Source organism: Peromyscus californicus, unplaced genomic scaffold, assembly GCF_007827085.1.
Source record: "Peromyscus californicus insignis strain IS unplaced genomic scaffold, ASM782708v3 Scaffold_23__1_contigs__length_62951481, whole genome shotgun sequence".
NCBI lineage: Eukaryota > Metazoa > Chordata > Mammalia > Rodentia > Cricetidae > Peromyscus > Peromyscus californicus.
The window spans coordinates 14866452-14884508 of NW_026294534.1; the positions used below are offsets into that span (position 1 = coordinate 14866452).

At 44.4% G+C, this 18057-nt stretch overlaps 1 protein-coding gene across 2 annotated transcripts in view; it reads left to right on the forward strand.

Annotated features, from left to right (window-relative positions):
* Nucleotides 1-18057, forward strand: part of Slc20a2 (solute carrier family 20 member 2) — a 104537-nt gene that overhangs the window by 49117 nt on the left and 37363 nt on the right. The gene's annotated exons all lie outside the window — the stretch shown is intronic.

Here is an 18057-nt window from a genome sequence, read left to right on the forward strand (position 1 = left end):
CCCAGCATATTTTTAAACCAGTTAAATTCGTAGTTCTGTTATTAGGTTATCCATTTACATTTGGCAAAGAACCATAGGTCAGGGTGAGGATTAGAGTTAGAAGTGGCGGAACCATGTGCAGTGGCCCTCAGGAGATATGCCAAGTGGCAATGCTAAAGGGTAAAAGTAGAATCAGATCACCTAGACACTGTTTCCAAAGTGTTGATCCTGTATCGGCACATCTCGCCACATACTGCTCACCAACGGTAATCACACCTCCAGAGAGTACTACTTCTTCCCCAAAATGGTTTCCACCATATGCCGCTAAGAGCATCACCATGGGCAGTTCCCAGGACAGGGGCTGTCCTACCAGGCACTCTCAGCCACGAATGCCAGAGCTCGCCTCTGTCTGTAAACACAGCTGGGTGAAATGACACATTGAGATGCAATGAATAGGGGTTTAAAATTTGATAAGAGAATTATTTGCAAGTTCAGTAGTCAAAGCAAAAAAAATAAACAAAAATAGGAAGGAAGGAAGAAAACAAAACATTTTACCTCTTCAAAATGGATGGAGCAGCCAAGCATGCCTGGGAGCTGTCAAGTGAAAAAGGATAGTCTTTGTAGGCAGTGGAGGAGGAGGAGATTGGATCTGTTTAAGTATCCGACTGGCTTTTTTTTTTTCTTGTTTATTTGTTCATTTGAGTTTGTTTTTGCCTTACTCTGAAGACCAAAAGGAGAAGCCAGAGCTATGAATGTGATAAACAGACATACATCTGGTTAGGAGTTCCCTCTGAGCTCGTCTAGCACAAAGGTTTTCACTGTAGACCTGACCTGAAATTAAAGCAGCAACGGGAGCAGGGAGAGAGTCACTTGAATGCTCCGTAGCTTTGTGTACCCGGGTGCCGGGCAAAACTGGGGTCTGCGAGGAAAAAGCATCCAGCTAAATTCCTTGCTGCTGGGCCTGTCTCGGCCATCTCCTCCATTCATCACATAGCTTTGGGTTTCCCTTGTTCTTTAAGTCTTAGAAATCGGCTAGACTTGCAAGTAACAAATAAACCTAGAATTTTGCTTAAAGAAAAAGGACCCAGAGCCTAACCTACAGTCAAGTATGAGAAAGCATTAGAATCATTTCTTTTTTTTTTTTTTTTTTTGGTTTTTCGAGACAGGGTTTCTCTGTGTAGTTTTGCGCCTTTCCTGGAACTCACTTGGTAGTCCAGGCTGGCCTCGAACTCACAGAGATCCGCCTGGCTCTGCCTCCCGAGTGCTGGGATTAAAGGCGTGCGCCACCACCGCCCGGCTTAGAATCATTTCTTAAGCTAACTTTTATTGTCTTCCAAGAAGGCAATGGTATAATAACAAGAGAGATTGTATTGTCTATTCAATCTCTCAGGGAATATTAAATAATAATAATCCCCAGGGAATATTAAATAGTCATCTTCTGAGAATCAGTAAGGAACTGAATCTAACTCTCATGAGTAGTACAGGTTCAGAAGTCTACATACAAATACTGACCACTTTTTCTTTTTAACTTGCATACAGGAAATTCTCTTTTTCTGATATATATCTGTAAACTTCTACACATGCAGATTTTTAGGGCCACTACCATAGATGGACTACAGTCCATCCCCCAAAGAATATCATCGTGCTGCCCTTAGAATTTTTTAGATGCATTTATTTCTATTTTATGTGTATCAGTGTTTTGCCTACATGTGTTTCTGTGTACTGCATGCATGCCTGTGCCCATAGAGGTCAGAACTGGAGTTACAGATGGTTGCTTGCTGCCATGTGGGTACTGAGAATCAAACATGGGTCCTCCGAAACAGCAATAGTGCTCTTAACCACTGAGCCAACTCTCTAGCTTTGTGCTGCCCTTTGTATTCAGGCCTCCCCTGCACTCTGGATTCCCTAAGCTAAGCCTTGAGAGTCGTCTCTAAGTCACATATACCATGGTAAAGGGTGAGAGTTCAACTGGTTAAGAGGGTAGTGTTGTGTGGCCGGACTCTTCCTGGGAAGATGCTGCTCACAGTCTATTCAACTCACCTAGACACAACAGACCAAAGTACAGAATCCACTGAAGTCCAACTTGGTGAACCAATGAGTTTTATTGGGGTTCCTTAGAAGGAACGGATGAGAGAGGTCACTTAGAGGATCAGAAATGACTCAAAGACAGCTGCATGACCAAAGCCCACCCCAGCACTAGTGACAGCTCACAAAGCTGGGGACCTAGAACACGCTGCACAGATCTGCAGGCAGCTCAACATGTTGGAGAGTGTCCTTTCCAAGTGACTGGGTTGGTATAAACCTCTTCCAGGCATTCCTGGCCTCAAGAGTCTTCTTTGGTGCTTGGGCTTGTCTGAGAGTGACCCCTCAGGCATCTTTACCGCTTATTCTGGGAGGGAGGGACCGAGTGAATCTGGTCGGTTTCAAGGACTTCCTGGAGCTATTTGGAGTTGTTTGCCTTCCTGCTTAAGAAGCTTCCCTGAGGGGTGGAGTGTTTCAGTCTCAGAGGAAACGGCCTCACAACAGGCCTAAGCAAATCTTTGATCAATAAGTGCATTCTGATGCCCCACAAGTGATAGAATAATAAAGGACAGAAACTGAACAGAGATATCAGTGGGAGGTAGATTTCACAGAGTTGTCAAATACACACACAAAAGCCCCAAAACAACAGTAGTGTAGTGGGGGGCCTTGGTACCCAGAGTTAAGATATATATTATCTGAAAGGGCCAGTTTTCAACTGTTTTTGAGGGGGCTCCAAAACCGAACAAGACTTTAAAATTAACTAGTATAAGTATGTTTTTAAAAACGACATAAAATTCTGTATAAGGAGCTCTTTTAAAGATGGGGTGACAAGGACTTGCCATGTGTGCACACACAGATTATATACCTGCTTTGGTTAGGTATTTTTCTATTACTGTGATAAAACACCATGACCAAAAGCAACTTACAGAAGGGAGATTTCTGTTTGGGTTTACAATTCCAGAGCAGTAAGAGTCCATGACGGCAGAGCCAAAGCATGATGGCTAGAGCTTAGATGGCACCAGGAAGCAGAGAGAACGGACTAAGAATGACTCATGGCTTCAGAGCCCACCCCCAGGGGCATACTTGTCCAGCAAGGCCAAACCTCTCAAACTGACCCAAACAGTGCCACCAACCGGGGACCAAGTGTTCACACACCTGTTCGGGGGCGGGGGGGGGGGGGGGGCATTCTCATGCAAATCACAGTACTAAATATTTATATATTCAGTGTATATACATATATAGGAACCAAATGGAGATCTGAGACCAAAGGCACAGGCAACGGTAATTATTAGACTACATAAATATCTAAAACTTTTATACTTCAAAGGACACTGTAGAGTAAAAAGGCACCCTACAGAATGGAAGAGAATATTGTCAGTCATGTATCTGATAATGTTAGTATTCAGAATATGTTATTTTTAAAATACAATTCAACAATTAAACAGCAAATGACTTGATTTTAAAATGGGCAAAAGACTTGACTAGACGTCTCTCCAAGTAAACAAATGGCCAACAAAAATGTGGAAAACTGTTCAACATCACTGATTATTGGGGAGATGAAAATTAAAATCATAGTGATGGATCTCCTCAGCTTATTAGGATGGCTATGTGTATATGTAAAAAAAAAAAAATAACTGATAGAAGAAAGCAAATACTAGCATGGAGTATGGGAATGTCCAGTGTATATACATATATATGAACCACATGGAGATCTGAGACACGGTTGATGGGAAAATTGAAGTGTGAGGCTGCTAGAAAACAGTATGGCAGTTTCCCGAAATTTTAAAAATAGAACCGTTAGCTAACCCAGCAGTTCACTGCTAGACATAAGAAAGCCTGGTATCAGAGAAGTATTTGTCCACCCATTTTAATAGCAGTAGTATTAATAATAGCCCAAAGGTAAAGCAACCCAGATGTTTCTTGGTAGGTGAGTCGATAAATGAAATTGCTATGCACATCCAATGAGGTATTATTCAGTCTTAGGAAGGGAACTCTGCCACGTGCTACAACGGGATGAGCTCTGCAGACACGTGAGCGGAACAGCATAGCGGCAGGCGAATAGTGTTGGCCTTTGCCCAGTGCGCACGCACGCGGCTCAGCAGCCAGTCACGCTGTGCTCACTCCGTGGCCACCCCTGTGAAACACTTGGGTGGTGAGAGTCACAGAGGCGGCGTGTGAAGTGTTGATAGTGAGGGACTGAGGGGAGAAGAGGCTGAAAGTTGTTGGATGGGTGTAGGATTTTAGTTTTACCAATAAAGACTACTCAGTGAGCGGTGAGGATAGCTGCACACAGTGTTGGATTGTACACTCGCGCATTATTAAGTCGGTGGGTTTGATGTTATATGTAATCAGCCGTAATTCACACACTGAAAAGTACAGCCATCAAAAGGACAATTTAATTAGAGGGATTCCGCGGTGAGTGTTAGTTGGCAGAATATTCAGTGAATCTGACAATAGAGCAATAGAAATTATACCGAGTAAAAAGAAAGAGTGAAGGAAAATTAGCAGAGCCATTGAGAAATCCCAGCCACCATGAAACACAGCAATATTAACATCAAAAGTAGAAGAAAGGGAGCCCAGTTACCAAAGCACATGCCTCGCAAACATGACATCCCTAATTCAGATCTCACTTAAAAAGCCAGGTGTGGCAGCATGTGCTTGAATCCCAGTGATGGCACAGTGGGAGGGGCAGACGGACAGATCCCTGGAATTCACTGGCCAGCTAGCATTGCCTGCCTGGCAGAGTGCTAGAGCCGTGAGAGAGGGAGACGCTGTCTGAAACCCAAGGTGGGCAGTACCTGGGAGCAACGCCTGACATTGTCCTCTGACCCACACATGCACACACAGCATGTGCACACCTGCATACAGACACAGAGCAGAGGGGCCGAAGACTTAAACGTTTTCAAAAGTAAGAAATGATCATTTAAAATAGTTTAACTTTTCACATTTGATGAAAAATGCTGACCCATACATCCAAGAAGCTTGACAGACTCCAGTTTGGGTAACACAAAGAGATCTACATCCAGGCATACGACAGTCAAAAGACCAAAAGACAAGAGAGAAAATCCCGAAAGGGTCGAGAGAAAAGCAACCATTGCGTACTGTAGAGCTTCTGTAAGGCTCCCTGGTCATGTTTTCAAAAATACTGAGGTCAGAAAGCAGATAGCAAGGTGACAGAAAGGATCTATAGCCAGCAAAACTGTCCTTCAGAATGGATAATGGCAAAAATAAGGTGTCCAGACAGTACAAATGGAGAGAATTCATCGCTGGCAGGCTTGCCTTCCAAGCAACAATGAAGTATTTCAGGCCGAGAAAGGGACCCTAGACAGTGATCTCCCTGCTCCTGCTTGTACAAATGCTCTGATATAGGCAATGATAAAACCCAAAATAATTATACATTTCTTTTTCTTTCCGTTGTGAACTTAGATAAGATGTCATGAAAACATTGCTTGTATCTGGTTACTTTCTACTTGCATTTTCTTCAGAGCATCCTCCCTTGGTTCAAGTCAGCCAAGGGGAAGGGGAAGCCAGGGAGCTGGTTCTTAATCATACGTCAAGTGCCAGCATCCTCGAAAAGTGGAGAAATGGTCTTCAAAGAACTCTGACAAATTGTCTGACCCCTTTTATGTTCTCAGCCCTTGTGTTAGGTCCATGTTTCTTTGAAGGTGCTATCAAACAAGTTCTATGGCTCGTAATTTAGTAAGAAGATTTCTGTTTGGGGCACTCTCTGCGGAAGAAATGACTCCTCCATCAAATGAACAATATTACAAAATTGCTGTCTTGCTTAGGCTGTTCGCACTGCTAATTTGGCACATTATTAGTAACATTTGATGAAAATTCCAGACTTCTAATGAAGTTCTTCTGAAACTTGGCCAGACTCTTTTTCCATAATAACGAGGAAGACACTGCCTGAATCCTTACCAAAATTGCTTGTCCTCTCTTACTTGTCCTGCTACCTAGCAGACTGTGCTCAAGAATCTCAGGAATGGGCTGGAGAGATGGCTCAGTGATAACAACACTGGCTGCTCTTCTAGAGGACCCAGGTTCAATTCCCAGCACCCAGGTGATGGCACACAACCATCTGTAACTCCAGATCCAGCACCCTCTTCTGGCCTCTGTAGGCACTGGATGCACATGGTGCACAAACATACTGCAGATGAAATGCCCATACATGTAAAAAAATAATAATAATAAACCATTTATAAAGGGGGAAAAAATCTCAGGAGTGAGAGTAAGAAACAGGGAGCTATAAATTGAACATGAAATAGATAATCATTTGTCAACTTTATTTACATTGTGTCAATTAGTAGAAAAATATGCAGTTGTCTCAAGAATCAAAAGTGGGGTGTGTGTGTGTGTGTGTGTGTGTGTATGTGTATGTGTATGTGTCTGTCTGTCTGTCCGTCTGTCCCTGTGTCTGTGTGTCTGTGAGGGTACACACAGAAGCTAGAAGCAGAAGCTGAAATCCCAGGTACCCCTGAGCTCTCCAGTATGGGTGCTGGGATCCAACATCAGTTTTCTGATAAAGCAGGAAGCTCTCTTACCCACTGATCCTTCCCCCGCAACAGCCCCAGAATCAAAACTGTGTAAGTGCCATGAGTGTTTTTAGTGAGCCCCCAACCCATCAGAACAGAATTAGCAAACAAATATGGGAGAGCCAAGACATCTATTTATATACAAGGTTCCACTTTAAACTGTAGCTGGGAGGATAGGACTCCCTTAATATAGCTCTTGGGCCCTGGCCAGTAGTCCAACACTTCAGGCACAGAATTAGAACTAGCCATCCTAGGCCTGACGCTTGATAAAAGTTTCATAAGTGACTTATTTGCTCACAAAAATACTTTTTGTATAAAACAGCCCGGGCCCGGGGGTTCCGTCTCTGGTACATACAGAAAGTGTGAAATGGGGAACTGCGTAGGACCCTTTTCTATCTTCAAATGGGAGTGAATACATAAAGCGCTGCCATTCTTGGCCTTTGCTTCCAGACAGCGCTGTACCTAAAATACTCTGCCACCATGGAAATCAGTTTGTAAACCTCCACTACACGTAATTCCGCATTTTCAGTAGGAGCTGGTTTCGGGGTCCGCAGCATCCATTCAGCTGGAATTTTACCACCTGCTCAGCTGTAGTCCTTCTTACATGTAAGATTGTTGCTTCCTTATGCTACAGTTTCCTCAGATTTGAATTGATGATGCATCGTCACTTGTAATAACTCTTATATAGATTCACTGAGTTATTCATTCAAAGTGAAAATACAAAATAAAAGCTTATTTATAATAACCCACCATACGGTCATTCCAATTCCTGATATCTGTTAAAAAAAAAAATGCCCGATACCCTTTCTTTCGCCTTTTTAAAACTAGTCTCCATGGGACTTACACAGTACCTGCTAAGTTCTTTCTTCTTCAACCATCTCACCTTAACTCCTTGACTTTTATCCCATTTTAATTATCATTGCTATTTATTTTTTTTATCCATTAAAAACTACTTGGCTGGGCATGATGGCATATGCCTTTAATCCCAGCACCAAGGAAGGCAGAGGACCACCAGTGGATCTGAGTTCAGAACCACCCTGGTCTACATAGTAAGACCTTGTTTCAAAATACAAGTATATATAATTGTATATATTGAGAGAGAGAGAGAGAGAGAGAGAGAGAGAGAGAGAGAGAGAGAGAGAGAGAGAGAGAGAATGCTTTCCCAGAGAGGAAAAGTCCATGTAGGAAACATCTAAATAACAACAACAACAACAAAATTTATGAGCTGGAAAGAAATTCAAATGTCAATAGAGAATCCTGTAAGAGAGAGAGAAATTAATAAAGCAGGAATGGGGGGGGGGGGGGGGGGGGGCAGAGAAAGCCGGAGTCTCAGGCTCTAAAGTGGAAACTTTAGATGGAGCAAAAGTAAGTTGGTTCACGTCCTGTAAAATCAGAGACCCTGCCTTGTCCTGCTTGGGAAAGGGTCAGAAATCTCCACCCACCTCATCCCACAAAACCATCTTGTGGTCCTCAGTTCTAGGCCAGACTGCCTCTTTCCAATCCTGTGGTCTCTGGTTGATGTAGAATTATAGAGTTGAACAAGCCTTGGAGGGATCAAGTAACTTGATAACTTCCAAGGACAAAGCCTTAGCAGCGTTCACTGGGGTCCATATTCTTCCTTGTGCTCTCCTCACCCCCACTCTACCCCTTTCTTGGACCCCAGAGACCATCAGTACCCCAGATGGAATTACTGTCACCAAGAAGGCCTGATGAGCGTCCGCCAGGAACTCTGCCCCATAGGCTCTTTGTATTATTTCATTTGAGTTTCTCGTGCTGTAATGTTGACTCGGTACTAGGTAGCGTGTTTAGGGATGTGTCATTTAAAGTCACCTCTTATGTCAGCATGTCTTCACGATGGCAGAAGCTGGACTAGGTACCTTCTGAAGTCCTCGCAAACTCTAGTGTCCTGAGATTCTCCAGCTCTTGGAGCCGGGACAGGAAGAAATGAGGAGTTAGAAGCTATTTCGTGTAAACATTAACCTCAAATACTTCAGTGAAAAACACCTGCCGAGTACTTGGCACAGGGAGAGCGTTTTTATGCAGCCGAGCCCGGATGGCCCAAGCTCAGAAGAAGCACAAGGAAGAAGACACAGGAGGGATTTGAGAGAAGGAGGCCGTGTGACGGTGTAGAGAAATCCTGTAAAGTGGCACCTAGGAAGACTCCCAAGACCAGGGGAGCCTTCCACCAAGTCCTCAGCCTCCAGAATGACAGGCACCCTTAAAAGTAAAGCACACGTGCAGGAAGGGAATCAAGATGTGTTTTATATCTGTTGTTATATGGACCTAGTCTCAAGCTACCTTCTAAATGTTTACCTCTCTACCCATAGACTAGTATGTCTTTCTCTCTTAATCAGACAAGTTCCTTTGTATGCCAGATGGTAGTTAACACAGACATTTGCAGCCAGTCAGAATGCAGTGAGTGAGTCTCTATGGAGTGCTTACCCATAAATGGACCACCACATCACATTGCTTCCCCTCAGGGCTCAGGGAATATGAAGGAAGAGGGGACAAAAGGACTGTCAGAGCCTGAGGTTGGGGAGGACCAGGGCCACAGTGTCTTCTCAACAGGGCAGGATGCTGTCCTCATTAACTAGCAGTAGCAGTGGCTGCCTGCACAAAATCAAGTCAGTCAACATTCCATCATGGAGTGAGGAGGAATTCCATCATGTAGTGGGAAGCCCCCCCAGTGCTAGCCAAAAAACTACAGACAGTGTGTGGCTGGCTACTGAGTGCGGGGTGGGGGTCCTGAGTGTGGTCCTCGGCAGGGTGGCCATGCTCCATTGGATGGTCACACATCCCTGGAGATATGGGCAGCACAGCTAGGACACAGTGAGTTATAAAAACAAAAAGACACAAACTTGAAAGGGAATGGTTGTCGGTGGTAGATCTGGGAAGAGCTGTAGGGAGGAGCAGAGGGTGAGCATGATCAAAATGCATTGTACACATGTGAATTTTTTGAAAGATTAATAAAAATGAAGTTTTTTTTAAAGCTCTTGGTCTGACCACCTCAATCAAAAAAAAAAAAAAAAGTGCCATTTCTTTGACCTCTCAGAACCATTTCTGATTGGGATTCTGGGTGATGACATTGCCGAACTTTGTGCTGGACCACAGACGCACAGTAAGAACTTCACAGAACTGATTGTAGAATTGATGTTGGCGTTGCCAATCAGAGTGCAGCATGCTCTTTCTCAAACTCCTAAGTGACTTCCATATAGCTCTTGGTATTAGGATTCACAGACCCAGATTTAAAATAGCTTCCATCTGTAGTGCTGTGGGAATGCTTTCCTGCTGAATGGAAATGCTAATGAATTGGGATGGTACCTTTAGGATTCTTACAAGCAGCTCTGAAGACTTCCCTTCGTAGACAGGCCCATCTCTTTCCCCATGGAGGATGTAGTGGTCTGAGTGATATACATAGCGCCAGGTGTTTGACCACTTGGTCCCCAGTGGATGATGTTGTCTGGGGAAGAAGTCAGTCATGGTGATGGACTATCAGAGTTCAGAGCCTTACCTTATTTCCAGTCCACACTGGCTACTGCATATTTATGATAAAAGATGTGATTTCTCAGTTTCCCGCTCCTCTGCCGCACCTTGATCTCCACCCCCAACACCAAATTAGACTCTCACCCCTCTGGAATCCGAGGTCCAAATAAACTCTTCCTTCATAAGTCGCTTTTGGTCATGGCGTTTTATCACAGCAAAGCCGCTGATACAGGATAGAGCCATTGACTGGGGGGAAGTCCAGGCCTGACCCAGCAGCTGTCCCCTCACTCTCCTGGGAAAGGGGTTCATACAGTACTGTGTTAACACATCCTCTAAATAGTTTCTTTTCCTCTTGATGCCATTGCTTCGCATGGGCCTTGGGGTTAAACTAGCTGTTTTTAATTTTTTGTTGTGGTGGTATGTATGTATGTATGTATGTGTGTATGTATGTATGTATGTATGCATGATGTGTGTGTGTGTGTGTGTGTATGTGGAAGCCAGAGGTCAACTCAGGTGACTTGCCCATCAGTCTTGGTTTTTTGTTTTTTGTTTGTTTGTTTGGGGGGAAGTGTGTGTGTGTGTGTGTGTGTGTGTGTGTGTGTGTGTGTGTGTGTGTGTGTGTGTGTTTTGACAGGATCTCACTGTGTAGGCCTGGCTACCCTAGAACTTGCTGTGTAGACCAGGCTGGCCTTGAACTCACAAAGATACTTAGCCTCTGTCTCCTGAGTGCTAGGATTAAAGGTGTGTGCCTTACATGTACCTTGGTTTTTGAGACAGGGTCTCGCACTGGAACCTGAGCTCGCCAATCAGACGTGGCTGGCTAGCCTCTGGAAGCCTCCTGTCTCCACCCCCCAGTGATGAGGTTATAAGCATGTGCCATCACGTCCAACTTTTTACACAGGGGCTGGGAATCAAAGTGCAGGTCCTCATGCAGTATCTGCCCATCCCTAACTGGCCAGCTGTCTCTATGGAAGTAGCTCCTTTTCATTATGTGGGAAGAACTGTCCTGTTTCTGTTTAACATAGAGGACTTGGGAGTGGGTAATCTACAGTGTGGGAAGGAAGAACTATCAAAAGTGCATTCTACTTTGTGTGACCTGGATTGTATGGGATTAGTTTTAATTTATATACAATAAAGCTCATCACTTTTAAGTGTGCACTTTGAGTTCTGAAAAATGTACAACGTGTAACTGCTACCAGACTTAAAATGTAAACCAAATGTTTCCTGTGCAGACAAGTGGCCTCTTGCCCTTCACTAAACACCCCTTAAGATGAGTCGACTGGGTTGTTTGGTCAGCACATGCTCTGCTCTGTAAGGAACTGCCCAACTGTCTACCTGTGTGGCTTTTTTTTTCCCCCTGTTTTTTGAGACAGGGTCTTGGTGTGTCCCTGACTGGTTGGCCTGGAACCATACCCCAGCTGTGGCTTTACCGTTTTAAGTAGTTTTTTCCCCTTAGGGCCCTTTAGCTTTTCAGTGTTTTTTAGTATCTTTACTTCCTTTCACCCACCCCAAGCCCAGGAAGTCCCTGCCCCTTACAGGGTGTGTGTCACGTGTTAGCCAAAGAAGAGGCCATGGTTTGGAACTGTCAGAGGAGGGGTTTTCGAGAAGGATTTGGAATCCTCATATAATCACGTGACTCCCACAGGGCTGGGGCAGGGTATGGAGAGGCACTGAATGAGAAAGATCTTGCTAGAAGGGTTTGATGTATCCTTATACTTTTTCCTTTGTCTTTAGTGAAGCCTGTTACTTTACAAAATACTTTATGTTGTTAGATTTAGCTCCACACTAATTTTGTGAGAGACACGAATATTATCATCATGCACATTTTATAGAAGACCAAACTGGCTTAGACTATGCATGTGAGTCAGCCAAGGCCCACTGCATTACTAATGGTAGCGGGATTGGGTCTAAGTTTCCGCACTTGCTAATGCTAACAGTTGCCATGCTGTGGCTTCTGCCTCGCCTGTAATCAGTGGCCTTGCACAGTCTTCCCTGTTGCCCAGCTAGTCACGGAGAGGACTTGTCAGGGTGGTGTAACCAGTAGCTAACTGGACAGGAATGGGGATGCAGTCCTGTGCTCTTTCCCATCTCCACACAGAGGGACAAATGTTCCCTTTTACAGCCTGGGCAAGAAAAGAAGTGGCAAGATGTCAGTAAACTGTCCCCTCCCCCCCCCTTTGCCGAGTTCAACCTTGGGTGCCAGGTGCCATCTTTCATCTTCATCCCCGGGCTATTCATATTCTTGGCTCCCGCTGAGGAAACATTCCATCTTCCTGTTTCTGCTGCGTCCTTTTGTCTCTGTTCCCTGTGCCCCGAGTCTGGTCTTGCTTTGGGCTTGATAATCCTGCTCTTTCTCCCTTCTTTCTCCTCTCTGCCTCCCGTTCTTGCTTTCTTCCTGAGTTCTGCTTCTATCAAAATCTTTCTTCAGGCTCCTTTGTCCCCCAGACTGCGTTGCCTGTGTGTAAATGGGCTGTTTGAACGATGGTTTCAGGGGACCAGGGGATGGAGTTTGTAAGGCACTAGCTGTACAAACGTGAGAATCTTAAGTTCAGTCCCCAGCACTCATGTGAAAAGCTGGGCAAGGAGGCCTGCGTCTGTCACCCCAACACTGGGTGGGTGTGGAGGATGAGAAAGAAGATCCCCATGGGCTTGCTAGCGGGCCAGTCTAGCTCCAGGTTCAGTGAGTGACCCTGTATCCAAAAAAAAAAAAAAAATGGTAGAGGAGCTGGAGAGATGGCCCCGTGGTTAATAGCATGGACTACTCTTCCAGAGGACCTGGGTTTGATTCCCAATACCCATGTAGTAGCTCACAACCTCTGTAACTCCTGTTCCAGTGTATCCAATGCCCTCTTCTGGCCTCTCTGGGTACCAGGCACACAAATGGTGCACAGACCAAACACTCATACACATAAAATAAATAATTATAATAAAAAGGTTTTTAATATTGCGGAAAGCCATTAAAGAAGACACCTCATGTCAACCTTTGACCTCTACAGGCACACATACAGACTTATATACGTTACACACACACCCACACACACACACACACACACCCCACACACACACACACACACACACACACACACACACACACACACGCACACACGCACACATGCACACATGCACATGCACACCAAAGCTATCTCAGGGCTGTTCCAGTGGCATTCCATTCTTACCATGAGTGTGAACATATGAAAATACTGTCACAATTATACCATTACATTTTAAGGGCATTTTGGTTTGGTTTGGTTTGGTTTAGACGTTTTAAATATTTATTTTAGATTTATTTATTGTATGTATATGAGTGTCTTGCCTGCATGTATGTATATGCATCATGTGTGTGCCGGGTGCCCATGAAAGTCACAAAAGGTCCTTAGATCCTCCGAAACTGGAGTTTTGGATGGCTGCAAGCCACCATGTGGGCGCTGGGAATTGACCCACACAAGTGCAACAAGTGCTGTTAACCACTACACCATCTCTCCACCCCCCAGGTTTGACTTTTCAAGACAGGCTGGCTATGCAGCCCACACAAATCTTGTAGCCCAAGATGGTCTCAAATTCATTGCCCTCCCACCTCAGCCCCCCAAGCACTGGGTTACATGTGCCACCTTCCCCTGCCTGTTCCTGCCAAGCATTCTAAAGTGTAATGGGAATGCTTGCATGTGCCATTCAAGAATGATGTAACTAGAAACGCCTTATGACAAGGTCTGTGTGTGGAGTGTTAAAAAGACTCTTCTGCTGCACTGTTCTGTGAAGAATAAGATGCCACACATGAATGTTTCGTTGTATTTCATTCATTAGGAAAAGCTAGTCACTCTTGTGTTTGGGGAGTCTAAGTCACCATTTGTGGCAGAGACAGCACATCACACCAGTGAAGAGGTGGGAACCTCTCTTCATCTCAAGTGTCAAAACACAAGGTTCCGTTTCAGCTTTCAGAGAAAATGGGTCTTATAATTTTAGGGAGTAGATAGGATGTGTCTTAGGCTTCATAGAAAGGAAATTGGAAAATGGATTAAGGGTCCTCTACAGGGGAACCTGTCTTTGAAGGAATGCTTCAACTAAGTGAAGCCCGTGACCTCTCATGGAGAAATGGTCAGAGACCATAGTAAACTTGATGGAAAATAGGTGGCAGTGGGCCGGTCCTTTGTAACTACCAATACCACATGATGGTGCACACCTGTGACCACAAGACTTGAGAGGCGGAAGCAAGAGGATCAGAGGTTCAGAGGTTCAAGGTCATCTTTGGCTACTTAGTGAGTTTGAGGCCAACTTAGGAGGCATAAGAATATAACTCAAAAACAAAAAGGAGCCGGGCGTTGGTGGCGCACGCCTTTAATCCCAGCACTCGGGAGGCAGAGCCAGGCGGATCTCTGTGAGTTCGAGGCCAGCCTGGGCTACCAAGTGAGTTCCAGGAAAGGCGCAAAGCTACACAGAGAAACCCTGTCTCGAAAAAACAAAAAAAAAAAAAAAAAAAACAAAAAAAAACAAAAAAAAAAAAAAACAAAAAAAAAACAAAAAGGAACTGTTTAAAAATTATATATAATATATATATATTAAAAAATAAAAGCACATGCCTTTAATCTGAGCACTCAGGAGGCAGAGGCAGGAGGATCTTTATAAGTTTGGGGCCAGCTTGGTCTACAGAGGACGTTCCAAGCCATCCAGGGCTGCACAGAGAAACTCTGTCTCAGAAAAAAACAAATGATAATAATAATAATAATATAAAATAAAATCTGGGTATGATGGCTCATTCCTTAATCCCAGCATTCAAGACCAGTCAGATCATTGTAGTGAATTCCAGACCAACCAGAGCTACATAGTAAGATTCTGCCTCAAAAATAAAATAAATATATATGTAATACACACACACACACACACACACACACACACACACACACACACACACACACACAAACTACAAAAACCTCTAGTATTACTCCACAGCAGGGACCTTCTTACCCAGACTTCATTTTCCATAACTGTGTTTGGGGCCACAATTCCTCCACATTCCTGGTTTAAAATAGTTGTAAGGCTGTCTGAAAATAGCCTGAGAATGTTTGTTTTCACTTATATACATGCAGGCAAAACACTCATACATATAAAAATCATTTTCAAAAAGATATCTCTTCCTCCATCTATCATTTTTATAAACTCCACTGTTGGCTCTTTTTATTAATTGCTTTTATAGCGTAGCTAAGCCTCCCCATTCCAATATTAAATAAATGTTTACTTGTGTCTTTTCCTATTCTCTTCAGCGTTCAGTTTTTACTTTTACAACTCATTTGTTTCAGTGGGAGGTAGGGAATCTAGCTCTCTCTTTAGCTCTCTTTTTAAGATTTTATTCTGTGTGTAGGTCTTTACCAGCATGTATATCTGTGCTTGGCATTTATGCAGTGCCCTCAACCCTCAAAGGCCAAAAAAGGCATCAGATTCCTCGGGACTGGAGTTACAATTGTGAGGCAACATGTGGATGTTAAGGGTTGAACCTGAGTTTTCTGGAAGAGCAGACAGTGCTCTTGGCTGCTGTCATTCCAGCCCCAGAGTCTAGCTTTTCCCCCTTCCAGAGAGCCAGCATTGAGTTGTCCCCACATCATTTATTGAAGGAGTCTGTGTTTTCTCATCTTCAAAATTCTGCTTTCATTTCATCAATACCCTCATATATAATACCCCATCAGACCTCAACTGCTCTGAACTTGGGCATCTGTAGTTCTTGGAAGTTAACATTTGGCTTTCTGCATGGTATCATTTGGCTTGTCAAGGTCACCGTTAAGAAGCATCACCATCTTCTCCTGCGCTTCAGATTGTGGAGGTTTATTTTTAATTTTGTGTGTATGTATCTGCATGTAGTTTGTATAGTTGAGTGTGGTACCTGGGGGGTCCAGAAGAGGGCATGAGATCTTCCAGAGCTGGAGCTACAGGTCACCTGACCTGAGTGCTGGGAACCAAACTTGTGTGGTCTGCAAGAGCAGTATAGACACTTAACCACTGAGCAGTCTCTCCAGTCCGTTGTGTGTTTATTTGTGTATTTTGTTCTGTTTCACCTGAGCTGAATAAAAATAAATAATGGGAAAGGGAAAAATCCAAAGTGTTTATTTGTTCGTCCTTACAGATACAAAGTGCTTTGACGATAAAGAGAGAAATTTAGATTACAAGAGTGGCAGTTCTTTCTCCTGAGCCCAGCACTTACTGGCCATGAGTACAGTGGTGAGGGCTGAACACAAAGTCGAAAAGTCATGTTAAAGGTATTGTCTGTAGTGGGCATAAGAAACCTGAGTAGGAAAGGGGATCTCTGGGCTGGAATTGGTCCCAAAGGTAACATTAAAAAATGACTAATCTCCCACCCAAGCAAAAGACACAGCAGTTAGGCATGTCACCAACTGCCCCTCCTAATGTACTTCTGTGTGCAGCCTACCCAAGAGAGGCTGTCAACCCCTCTCCTGTCACTGAAAAGGAACAGCCAACAAGGCAGAAGAAAAGGCCACCTAGCTGTTTTTCAGTCCAGTCCCTCTTAGCCCACAGCTGTGAAAGGAAGCCACGCTCTTTCCCTTTATCTGCCTCTGCTGTAACCCAGGATCCCCGTGGTATGCTTCAGCACACAGTGGCATGTAATTTGCCCACATTCACACTTGTCTCCTGAGAAGTTTGTTCTCCCCACCACGGCCAGAACGGCCTTTTAAAAAGTCCTGTTTGGGCTGGCAAGATGGCTCAGCAACAGGTTAAGTTATTTGTCTACAAGCCTGGTGACCTACGTGTGATCCCTAGGATCCACATAGTAGAGACTCTGGCTAGTTGTCCTCTGACCTCCTTGTGACCTTCTCTGGCATGTGTACTTACACATCATGCCTCCTAAAGGATGAATGAATGATGGAGGTGTGAATGAATGAATGAATGGGTAGATGAATGAAGTGATAAGCTGGGTTTTTTTTAGGAGCAAGAGGGATGAATGAGGTCATAGAGGAAGGGCTTCTCTTCTCCGGGATCAGGATAGCATCCTGAGTGGTAACAATGGAGCAGATTCCTAAAGGGAGGGAGTGAGGAGGGAGCTGTGGGGCTGCTGGGCTGGGGAGGGGGCGGGTCCTCAGGTACTGCATTAGTTACTTTCCAGTTTGCTGTGACAGAACACCACGATTGCATTTCATGGCTTATTAGAGGGTTAGAGTCCATGATGGTGACCCAAAGGCATGGCAGCAGGAGCAGCTGAGCATTCACAAGATAGCAGAGCAAGCCTGGAATGGTGCCAGTCTTTTGAAACCTCAAAACCCACCCCAGTGGCACACCACCTCCCACAAGGCCACACCTCCTAGTCCTTCCCAAACAGTGCCACCAACGGGACCAAGTCTTCAAACATGAGCCTCTAGGGGTCATTCTCATTCAAACCGCCACAGAGACCAAAGCCCTGGGGTTAGACTATGTTTTGTGATTTCAAGTAGTGAAGAGCTAGAATGAGGAGTGGCTGGGGGCCACAGTGGTCAGGGATGGGTGGTGACCAGGTGAGGTCTCTGATCCTTCCTGGGAAAGATGAGAAATGGTGGGTAGTGACCAGCCCGCCCCTGCTGGCTGCATTCTCTGTTTTCTCTGGCCCTCCCCTGAGGCCCAGTGGTTTTTCCTTTGTCACTGCAGGAGGAGTAACCTTGTTCTGGAGTTTGAGGACACATCATTCCCACGCGTGAATGTAAATGAGCTTCACCTGCAGTGTCACACAGTCAGATTATGTAACCGCTGTTCTGAGGAGCCAGGCACATTACAAGCATTTTAAAAAATGATACAACTTTGATGTCTTAGTTCGTTATCTGTTACTCATTTGAGGAAACTGTTCTCTGAAAACAATGACCAAATATATTTTTCAAACTGCATACAACACTTCACCTAATATGGCAACCTGTCGATCTGTAGGTATTAAATCATCTAGAAGCCAACTTTGTATTGTATCTTTTATTTTTGGTTGGTTTGGAGGGGAGACTAATTATAATCTTCCTTGAATTGCTTTGTGGTCAGATCTGTCTCATGCACAAGACAGATCCCATTAGCAGGCTTTCAA